The sequence below is a fragment of the Helicoverpa zea genome, chromosome 22 (genome assembly GCF_022581195.2).
Source record: "Helicoverpa zea isolate HzStark_Cry1AcR chromosome 22, ilHelZeax1.1, whole genome shotgun sequence".
NCBI classification, from domain to species: Eukaryota; Metazoa; Arthropoda; class Insecta; order Lepidoptera; family Noctuidae; genus Helicoverpa; species Helicoverpa zea.
The window spans coordinates 9,243,558-9,256,022 of record NC_061473.1 but is presented as its reverse complement, the minus strand read 5'-3'; positions in this window follow the sequence as shown (position 1 = coordinate 9,256,022).

Below are 12,465 nucleotides of genomic sequence, written 5' to 3'. Positions count from 1 at the left end.
GTCATGAAACGTGCAGGAGAAATTTTGAAAATAGCTAGTCATGTTTCTAAAAATAACTCCCAAACACGTGATTCCAAAATAACCAAAGTTATCACAGAACCAACAATAGGCATCAAAAGTTAACTCACAATATAACCGAAAACTTTTAACTAGCATATCAGACATTAAGAGTACGCGCACACTAAAAACTTTTAGTTGGCCGATAGTTTGTTTGGGCTCATAAATCAGTATGAAGATGAATGGTAGTACGCACATTACAAAGATCAGGTATTTAGCTGGTATCAGACCGACTCAAAGCGTTGATTGAATTCACGAATTTATTTTAAAAAACCTAGCATCTTGACAACTGTCGGCCGATTATTTGGTCTGTAGTATGTAGGTACTCTTAGCAATTAACTATCTCCCGGAATTGCCTTGGAAACCAAACCAATATGTAGTAATACTCTCTTAGGAGATTGGATCGCTCCCCTACGGCCCCCAATAATTTATTATAACAGACTTTTGGGGTCAATTACGGCACCTGATTAGGGGGAATTGTACCCCAAAGGTAAAGGAAAAGTGCTGGATATTTTTTCAGAGGTGTACAATTTTGATTTGTGTTTTTTTTTTGTGTTGGGACAGTTTAAAAGGGTTGTTTCGTTTTTTAGGTTTATTTATTTGTAAATCGGTTATAATTTATATGAACACGCAGTTGCACCTGTTTTTGTTTTGTTGATTTGTTAAAATAAATAAATAGATAATAGTGGTATGTGAAAAATCGCTGTCTCTCTGTAGCTTCCATGGTTGTTCTTTTTAATTTACCCGTAGCAGATAACCCTTCAGGAAAATACTACGTTCCTTACACTACACAGAAAAAAAAACAGCACTACTCAACACAGGTAACATTTCAACCTGTTTCACTGAACATATGCAGAGCGTTACACTCGCCGGCAATAATACCGACCCAGTGCACTCGGGGGAAATATCGCGAGCCACCTACATTACCTCCAGTTTACACTGACATACGTTACGATTGAGATTTACAACGATTGGACTCCCTGTAGTTTACTTTCGTGACGTATTTTAAGGGATAGTTAAAAATTCACACATATTTTGTTATATTAGGTACTTGAATGTCATTTTTACATTTTTGGCAGTCGTTACGGGTAGTCAGAAGCCAGTAAGTCTGACAACCAATCTTACCAAGCGGTATTGGGTTGCCCGGGTAACTGGGTTGAGGAGGTCAGATAGGTAGTCGCTCCATGTAAAACACTGGTACTCAGCTGCATCCGTTAAGACTGGAAGCCGACCCCAACATATTTGGGAAAAGGCTAGACAGATGATATTTGTGCTTGTATGAATAATAGTTTTTCACGAATAAGGGTGATTTGTAACCTTTTATTTTCATACGGAGAAAGCTGATTTTCAAGCAAAGTTAATTTATCAGTAAAACGGGTGACCTTTAAGCAAAAAAGCCAATGAAAGAGTTCTTTATGCTTCATTTACATACATAATTGTTATTTTTTAACTTTTTCAGCGCCTGTGTTAATGTAAAACCGTGCTTAATCGAATTTTATCAGCCTTTACTGCTCATTAATGTTATTTTAACGGCCAATTATTTTAAAAAGTAATATTATCAAATTATTTTTTTTAAATAAATTAAAACATGTTAAGGATTAAAGAGTACCTAACTTATATTCAATGGTTTATTTAGTTAGGTTAGTATTGATTTAAGAAAATAGATACGTAGAAAAGTGTTCCATAGCAATTTCCCCCTTGATATTGTTCAACTCTTTTCAGTGCAAAAGACCTAAAAGAAACTAGGTTTGAGTATTTATTGCTATACATCATCTCTGAAAATTTCAACTATTTATCGTATTCGTTTCTTGAATATATAGCCTGGTCACTGATGGACGGACGGATAGCGAAATCTTAGTACCTTATATCTTTCCCTAAAGGGAAACCCAATAGTGCAGTTCCAGCTCTTTCTCAATAGATTATCATTAGCGTATAAACACTAGTAATTTAGCCATGTCAATCGGCCTGGTTTCGGCTGTACCCGACAAGTGTAATGTTGATAGCGTTCCGTTCCACGCTGCGCAGGAAAACTGGCGTGAGCTGACATCCTTAAACATATAGTCGGTGCTAGATTGAATGTAGATGTGTTGACGCTGGATGTGGCTTGGTCAGGTTAATTGTATCAGATAGTTTTAGCACAAGAAGTGATTACGTATCCGTAAGCACGATAACAATTACGATGGAACAATTATTATTTCACCAACAGTAGATCCCTTTATTTCAGGAAAATAAAATTATTAATGTACATGTTTACGTGACTCCATTCGTCAATTTATCTCAAAAAAAGTTCTTCAAAATATGTATTTTTTATCAAACCACAGCTACACAAAAAAACTGATTTAAATTACCTATAATTGTGCGACGATTACCTACTCGAACACCAGAAAGCTGCCTGAGAACCAAGTGGTTTGCAAGGGCCCCATACAGGAGTATATGTCGCAGGGATATGATAAAAATGGGGATTTGATCAATTCCCTAAGGGATTTGATCAAATCACGGAGGATGTTAAAATAACAACACGATTTTATCTTTTCTCTAAACAAATCTAGTGAATTAAACAAATCCCTAAATTGGTTCAGTGAAATAACAAAAAACATGTCAGTTCTTGTCTTGCGCCTGTAAGAAATTCCTTTATGTAATTCACGATGCCACAAATTCAGCTACATGTTTTTATAAGTGATTATTACAAATAGGCATATCATACGCAACCAAAATATTTTTTATTTTTTAAAGAAATTTTTGTTCATTCTTTCAAAAAAAATAATATTGTTCTGAGTAATGGTGATTTTTTATACCTATCAATATTTCCTTGTATTACACACAGCTGATTATGATAATTATATAGGTATATTTTACCAAATAAACCTTTAAAATATCAAAGCAAAATTATTTTTGTCATTTCACTGAACCAATTTAGGGATTTGTTCAATTCACTAGATTTGTTTAGAGAAAAGATAAAATCGTGTTGTTATTTTAACATCCTCCGTGATTTGATAAAATCCCTTAGGGAATTGATCAAATCCCCGTTTTTATCATATCCCTGCGATATATATATTTTGACATATTCATCGATTCTAATATCAATTTTTTGGTTCCTGAAAATCTAGTTCAGAGTGATTAGTGGCTAAAAGTCATTTCCAAAAATAATCCATGGTTTTATTAGGTCGTTTTTAACTATATCTTAGTTAGAGAGTTTGTTCGGAATATTAATTATGGTTAGAAAGAGAGATCAGAAAGTCACACTATAAAGAGTGAATTTAGGAAAATGCTAGGCACACGATTATTGGACTTAGGTACACTAATTAAGCATCTCTGGTTAGCAAGCTGCCACTGGCATTTTCTCTTTATACTAACAGTAATAGAACCTAATCCTATCTCCACTCGCCACATCCAGCAATCCCACCTGTACTCCACGTACAAAGCTGGAGTATTCACGAGCTATTGTTTTCACGCGGCGTCACTCAGCTTTGTGTGCCATGCGGGTTTCACCGCCTGTATGTAACTGAGTGTGTGTTATGTATGTATGTACCTACGTGTATGTGTGTATGTGGTGCTTGATTTACTTTGAATACGAGGTACCTACATTGATTTTTGCTTGGGTACAGGTTTTTGTCGTGTATTTGGGAGGTTTTGTGAATTATATACGGGTTTAAAGTAGGTGATAGTCAACTAGGTAGAAATTCAAGGTGTAACTATTTATTGTCTGATAGGAAATGTTTAAGCTAGTTTTAGTTTAGCTATTTCTACCTGGTCATCATCATCCTATACCACCTTAGTTTGTGGACGGCGCAATATGCTTTCTTCTTGAATACTTTTCTGTTAGATGTCATCTCACATTATTTCTAGACATATAGTTTATTCCCACACACAAAATGTTACCGGTTTCGTGAGATACAAATAAAATAAACAAATAGTTACACTAATGTTATTAAAAATCGACTTCCAAAAACACTAATAAGAAAAAAAAAATGCAAACAGCCGAATTGAGAACCTCTTCTTTTTTGGGAAGTCGGTTAAAACATAGTTAAGGTATATTTATCTAAAATTCTGCCTTGATCGATTGCCAATATTTTCAAAAAAAAAGCCCTTATTGTATTCAGGCCAAAAACAAAAGCATTCTAGACTCAAAAAACCCTTAAAAATATTCAGCCAAAACCAAAAGCAGTCTAGACTTACCAACAAATACTTACCTCTCTAAACATACCCATGTTACCTAGTAAGACCTATATTTTAGACCATTGTTGTTCTAGTCTAAAGCTCGTTAGTGTTCACGAAACAATGACTAGATTCTAGCCTAAGCTCTTAGGCATTCTATTGTGTGTTTTATTTATTTCTGCAAGGAACATTAAATTAGAATTTGAGTGTGTAAAGCTAGGTTTAAGTCGTCACACTATATTCATGCTAAATACAAATATTACAAATACTGAAGTTTGTAGAAATAGGATGTATCTGTGTATGGTTGATGACTAATATTTAGTTCCAATTATGTAATTGCATAGATAGTTGGTCCTTGTAAACAATGGCACTCAGCAGTATCCGGTTAGACTGGAAAGCTACCCCAACATAGTTGGGAAAAAAGGCTAGGCAGATGATGATGAATTGCTGTGAATTGCCTAGAGATTTATTTACCTAAATACATAGTTTACCAGGTATTTAAAGATCTGAATTAGATAATAGGCTAATTTTTATCTTATAAAAACACAGGGAACAGATACATATAGGAAAAAAAACAAAATAGTGTTCTAGATTGAAAATAGAGGGAGAGAGAGTGCAAACTTTTTAACGATATTTGAGTAAAAATAATAAATCTACTACCAAACACTATTCTTACAAAGAATACGCGTTTTTAACCATGCCAAAACTATCACATAGATTAAAATAAAAACCCTGTAACAAATTTTAACAAAGTAACGTTTCGTTGCACGCTTTTACATCGATATTCCGAACGCGACCATAAATCACTTTCAAAATATACAATTTCAAAACTCAATCCTTATTTCAGTGGGTATCGTTTTAACCGTACTACGACTTTATCCAGATATGAAAATAATATTCCGAGTAAAGACGACGTGTTTTAACTTTGAAATATGATTTTGTAGTTCAGATTTCTGATATCAGACGACAGTTTAGGGTTGTGAAATATTGTTTTTCAGTTAGTCTTTTGTTTTTAGTTGTTATTTGAGTTACAATATAAAATAATATAAGGCGTAGGTGATTTATTTGCTGTACAGTTTTCCTTAAATCATTTTGACGTTTTAAGTCAGCCGTTTGATGACTTTTTCATACACTTTGGATATTTTTCACCTATTAGTTACCAACTTTGGGCAAGCGAAGTTACCTGATTCTTAGCAGATAAGTAGTTACTTTATTCTGAAAGTCTTCAGTTTTCGAAAGTCAATCTCACACAAAGAAATAAGTACCTAAATAATTTTTGTAACTCATAGCTTTCGCTAACTGAGAATTATACGTTTAATGAAATCAATTTAAGTAAACACAAAAACTTTTTAGCTTTCTAAATAATACCAGTATAGATTAATAACATCTACTGATCGATACTAATTTATGTGCCACAAAATTACACAAGCTTATGGTATCTAAAATAATATCTGATATAAAAGACAAGCTTTATAGTAAGTATCTAATGCGGATTTGCTAAAGCCATTTCTACACGTATAATTTGAATGTCAATACCCACACACGACGTACAAAATTCAAAGCCATCCAATTTTCACGGAATATATCAAAATCGCATCTCAATACCGTATCGAGATCCGTATGATGCACCTCATTCTGGAATCCGTTTTGACGACCAAAGGCACCTCTTTAGTGCAGCTGCACATTGCAAACTTTTAGTCGGCCGACAGTTTCTTGGAGCTCATAAATTAGTTTGGAAATGAATGGTAGTACGTAGCTGTTGGAGGGTTTAAAGAACCAACCTCTGGAGTATGACTGCGTGGGTCCGATTCCAAGTCAGGCAAGTACCTGATGCAACTTTTCTAAGTTTGTATGTACTTTCTAAGTAGGTATATCTTGGACACCAATGACTGTGTTTCGGCTGTCATTGAACATCCTTGGCAGACGTTACGGGTATTCAGAAGCCAGTAAGTCTGACACCAGTCTAACCAAGGGGTATTGAGTTTCCCGGGTAACTGGGTACCTAACTGGTTGAGGAGGTCAGATAACCAGTCGCTACTTGTATCCTCGTATCATCCACGCTCGTTGTATGTCTTTGTAACACTGGTACTCAGCAGCATCGGGTTAGACTGGAAGCCGACCCCAACAAAGTTGGGAAAAGCAACATTTTTTTCAATTATCAAGCCAACTATCAGCCGACAGTTTAGTCTACATTCTGCCCAAGAGCACCCACTCTTAGCGGATCTCATTTGAACCGAAGTCGGCGACTTCGACTTTGTCTATAAGTGTCATGGCGGTGATATTGAGTCGGTGCTAGTTTGAGCACGTGAGCGTTAGTAGCGGGACCAGTTTAGTAAGATTGGATTTTGAAATTGGTTAGAAGCATTTTTTGCTGACTTGAGTTTGATAGAACTTTAGAAGAAAGTTTAAGAAATGCATTTAGTTTAATTGCGTCCGTGTTTAGAGAAATAATCAAAATTAAGCCTAGGACATACATTGATAGGCAAAATTCAAAGTGCGGACTATATTGTGTGCGTTCTATGCCATATCTTCTCTAGGTAATATCGAGAACATTCCCGCCTGTCCACCACTAGTATCCCTTTTTGCTTACACTTTACAAAAGAAAAATACTTTCTTTGCCCTAATGACTGAAATAAACGATATTATGCTTTCCTAGAAGGGTAGATCTTTAATGGTTTTGCTTTGAATATTGCCGTAAAGTTTTAAATGCTAAAAACGCCAGTGGTCAGGCGGAAAACTCAGAGGTAGTGCATACATGCACCATTAAAAATTGCATAAACATCTTCCCACCCGAATACCTACTCTCTCCAACAACAGAACAATTCACTATTTCAGTACAAACAGCATTGTTTAAACAAAATCCTCAAGGGTGTAATTAGTAACATTGCACATGCTTTGTCTCTGCAATTTATTTACCCGTTCAATGTAATCTACAACAGGATTACTGTAATTTGTAATTTAAATAAAGAGATAAAATCGCTTAAAATTTGTTGAATAAAAAACAGCATTATAAGGGTTATAATGATAAAAAAAATTGAATATATATATGATATATGAATGTAATCAGGTATCTATCTATTGGGTTGTAGGTTCGATTCCCGAGCAATCTGAGCATTTTATTCATATTACTTGGTTCGTCAAATTCAGATTTCATCATAATTTCAGAAAATAATATCACGTAGGGTTGGGAAACGACTTATAAAATATTGAAACATATCTTCGTTTATCAGTGAGATTTAGATCCTATCCTCGTCATTATCTGCCTAGCTTTGTCCCATCTGTAAAATACTCTATTTCTATAAATCTATTTTTATATACTTATTATATGTATGTACAAAGCATTGTAAGCCCACAAGCTAACAAGCGACAGAAATGTTTTCTCAAGGGGGTCTTGCAGTATTAATGCACACGACGCCATGACAGATTTATATGTTCAGCGGTACCTACACGACATGCAGTAACAAACTGATACTCAATAACATTCACTGAAACTATGCATAGTTGTGTCAATATTAAAATCTATTTATTTTGTATTTTGCGGTCTGTTCACTGAACCATTTTCAGTTGCCGTTATCTAACTGTAAACCGTGAGTTACGAGTACCACAACAAGGTGGGTTTAAGTCAGTTAAAATATGATACTCCAAGCTGCACTCACAGAGGGAGGGGTCATCTGATGACTGTCTATTTTCAATTAAGGGATATCGGTTGCTCGGGTAGGATTAAAACATCAGGTACTAGGTAGGCAGTTATTCCATTGGTACTTAGTAAGCTGACCCCAACTTAGTTGGGAACAGACTAGGGAGATGATGATCAAAATAATAATGTCAAAATAAACAACAACAAAAGGATTAATCCTTTGTGACTGAATAGATAAATAACCATTATAAAGTCATATTTTTTTTAAGTTACCTATTTTATTTTCTCTATTTTTTACTGTAAAATTGAGGCAAAAGTGGAGTAAGTTCATGACTGTCATCACTCACGTTCAGATCTCTATTTAAAAAAAAAACTTAATTTCAATTTTTTAACGAAACTAAAACCTACTTTACAAAATACCTAAACAATAAATTACAGAAACTGAGTCTAAAGCTATCAATAGTACCGCAGCCGTCTCGTACAGTCTGCCACACAAGTCGTGCTGTTGGCACAAATGAAATGTTCTTAGCGAGGGCTTAAGCTGTTTTGATCGCTCGTTTGTGTCTGCTGTAGGGTGGCTATGCGTTTTACTTTTAAGGAGATATTACTTTATTTTTAGACATAGTAGATTAAATTATTTTTAAGTCTTTTTGTATTTGAGTATATACCTTGTATTACCTATGTATGGTCATGAAATGGTCATGAAATCCAAAATACTAAAATATAAAAAAAAATAAACTGTGCTTCGACATGCGTGCTCGAAAAGTTAAAGCTATATTACAGTCAAGTCTCATCAAAATACATTCAGTACTTTTTGACCAACAGAGTAATCAACATCCAAACTTTCACAATTTATCTAGTGTGATATGAAAACCATTTTTATACCAACCTTATTTTAAAAATATTATTGCCATGTTAAAAAAACACTTTTATCAGTATTTCTCGTAAAAGGTTTGTGTTTCAATCTGTATGCGGTTAACAGCTGCAATAAATAAAACATAAAAGTCATTCAAAAGCTAGTCAAATATTCTTTGTATGTAGTTTCATATCAGTTACAAATAAATGTAAAAAAAACCTTTCACGTATGTGTCGGGTTTCACACTGTAATTGAAAAGTTCATGAATGCTTTCAATTGAAAAAATGGATAACATCCATTGGTATTTGTTTTAGCGATAAAATATTTTGTCTGCATACATTATCATACTTTCTAGTATACACTCATTAGTTTTATTTTATTGTAGTTTCAAGTAGTTTGAAGTGTAGATATTATATATTTTAAGTTAAAAACAAAAATACATTATCTGTGGATATAACAATGGCGAGATATTTTTAACTGTAGAAGTGACACAATTTTTTAACCAAGATGCTTTAATATAACCCACAGCGGAAGGGGTCATTTGATGATTTTTGACGTCGTTAAAAAAAAAAAAAAAAAGATGCTTTAATATCATTATTATTTTATTTCAGATTGGTAAAAAAATCTGTGTAAATGCAGACAAATTGAGGAAAAAACGTATCCGTCTTTTCACACGATAGGTGTGATTATAAAAAAAGAACAGGACTGTCCCAAAAAACCTTCTCCCACAGCCACCCTACCATAGAGCGGTCTCGCTACTCTAATTAGACGAGTGTCGCCTCTCAGTGCACACCGAGTGTCTGCTGAGTGTCTGCTCTCGCGACACTAATTGCTGCTAGCCAGGTGAATCACGTCGTTTGTTTGTATTTGTGGTAATCTTGCGTCAGTATGCAGGTGTAATGGTAGGGAAATGGGTCGAATTGTTTTTAGGTTATTTTGATAGCTGGTTTTGTTAATTTTTAATGGCGTTTATATGGCAGATTTGTTAGAAAATGTCGTATTTTTGTGCTAATCTATACTTTATATTGCAACTGTTTGACAAATGTTTTTAGTATTAAATAGTCAATTTATTCACGAAGTAGGTACAGTATAATAAATGATTAATATAGGTATTAGTAGATAGTTATTAAAGTTCTTTACTAACTACTACTTACTTAACTATATTTCTTAGGTTTAAAGAATGATTCTGAAAATATGGATAAACTAAGTCCTGCAAATTAATTTTTTGAAACTAAATTAAGGACTGGTTTAATGACAAAGTTTTCTGCCTATATACATATAATTACTTAAATTGTAAAAAAAAAATACTAAAATTACGTACATAAAAAGGCTTAAAAGATAACTTTTTCAGTTTATTTTTTAATAAGGTAACAACAGATATTTCACCCTTGGGCGCAGTAAAGTTCTCATCGCATCAGTGTAGCTTTAAAATTTATTACAAATTCACACTAGGGGGCGTTACGAGCCCTCCTTTCTTTTACACCCTTTATTCTCATAATTCTTCTTACGCTGCCTACATGTCCGATAAATCGGTGACAGATTTTTTGTAGGAGGAAAATAGAACACACTGATAACAAAAGCTCAACACGTCATCATCATCATCCTCCTGCCCCTCTCCCAATTTTATTTGTGGTCGGCGCAGCATGTTTTCTTCTTCCATACTCTTCTATCTGCCGTCATCTCGCAAGTAACATTCTTTCTAACCATATTGACTTTCACACAATCCATCTATCGGTTTTTTTGTCAATAACTTCTACATTGCAACGTACACACCCTACAAAAAGCTACTTAGTCAGAAAATACTTGTAAATATCCAACATAAAATCGGTCCGATTATGTATGAATTTAAATTTTATACAAAATGTGTGTATGGGAACCCAGAAGAGTACATTTTGTAAGGTATTTTAATGGCCGGTGTTACTTATACACGTGAAAATAATGAACATTCCTATGTAGGTACATCCTTCTCGTGTGCTTGGGTAACATGGTTTAGTGAAGGTCTCCTACTCCGCCATGTTGTAAAACCAAAGAGTTTGTATGTTTGCTTGAACGTGCTAACCACAGAAACTTTTAAATCTTTCAATAGTTAGACCATTTATTTAGAAGGGCTATAGGCTATTTCTTATCCTGGTGCTCTTAGTACTTCCAAAGAGTCACCGTTGGAACAGCAGGCGGTCTAGTATAGGACTGGAATGTGTACTAATTTTGAAAACTTTAATTGGTATAATTATGTCCATGTCATAAAATCATGGTTACTGTTCAAAAATGTTAGGATATATCTTTCAAACCTAGTTTTATGATACAAGACTAGAAACTAGAAATCTTCCCCACATCAGTTTTTAAAATCTTCCTCACTACTCAAGAATTCTAGAACACCCAAAATATTCCCAACGTGTGTTCCAAATCGTAAATTTTTATTTTCTCAGCCACTATTTCTGCTTACAATTCTATTTACCCAATGCACATGATAAGTGGTTCCGTAGCATGGAGTAAGAGATGAGCGGAGATGCCATAATGCAGGTAGGTCAGGCGCCTTCTTCTAGCTCAAATACGTACGGTGGGCATGACCAAAACGATCAGTTACGAGTGAACTGACGAAGCATTCGGGTTTTTTAGGCATCTGTCAACGATTTTTGGTATTACAAAAAAATTATCGGGTCTAAAGAAGGCGAATAAGGGTGAAGATACCTCGTCCCCCGCACATCCGCATTTTGGTGCGCTACTTTCTTGGGAGATTTTCCGTTATGGCACCTCCGCTAGTCATTTTGTTCTCCATGTTTCATAGTCTTCCCCATAACCCCATAAACTATGGTTAGGAGTTTAAAGTTGATATATGGTGATGGCATAAAAATGTATAAGTGCAAATAGCTGTTTTCTCACAGTTTCTACTTGTTGGTACTGCTTCAAGAATATTGAGATAAAATTATCCTGTTTCCTTGTTTTTATTTCTCAAAATGGAAGAGGCTCACAATTCGGATGTTTTTTGGATATCATCATCAAACTGGATGCAGCTGAGTAGTAGTGTTTTACATGCAGAGACTTCCTATGTGATATCCTCAACCCATTCGGGCAACTTGACCCTTTGGTAAGACCGGTTGTCAGACTTTCTAGTTTCTGACTACCCGTAGCGACTGCCAAAGATATGCCCAAAATGACAATTTGGACCTACAGTTAAACGTGCCCTCCGAAACACGGTCGTTCGTGTAAAAGATATACTTAGTAAGTACATACAAACTTGAAAAGTTGCAATGGTTCTTGCCTGTATTGGAATCAAACCCATACACTTCCAATTAAAAGGTTGGTTCTTTATCCAATAGGCCACCACGACTTTCTCGACGAATTTACACAGGTGGACCCACGAAAAAACCTAGTTATAAAACAACACAGTCAAACTTACATAATATCATGCAATAAATATAATTTACGATACACAAGTTTATTTAACTGTCTAGACACCTGGCTCCGTAAAATTTAACTACCCTCTTAAACTTAAGAGGCTGACAGCACCCAAAACAAAATACGTACCTACGAAAGAGAAGCCTGTTGACGCGACGTTCGTAACATTCTAACATACAGCTTTAAAATGAGTTGAATAGCCAAAAATAAAAATTAACCAAGTTCTGTATTTACATATGGACTCGTTAATGTTCAATACAAATTTTATCAATGTACGTTGATAAGTAATACAGATATTTTTTTGGAAGATCATTTTAAGAGGTAAGTTTACAATTTGTTTGTATCGAGAAAACTTGTCGAGAAT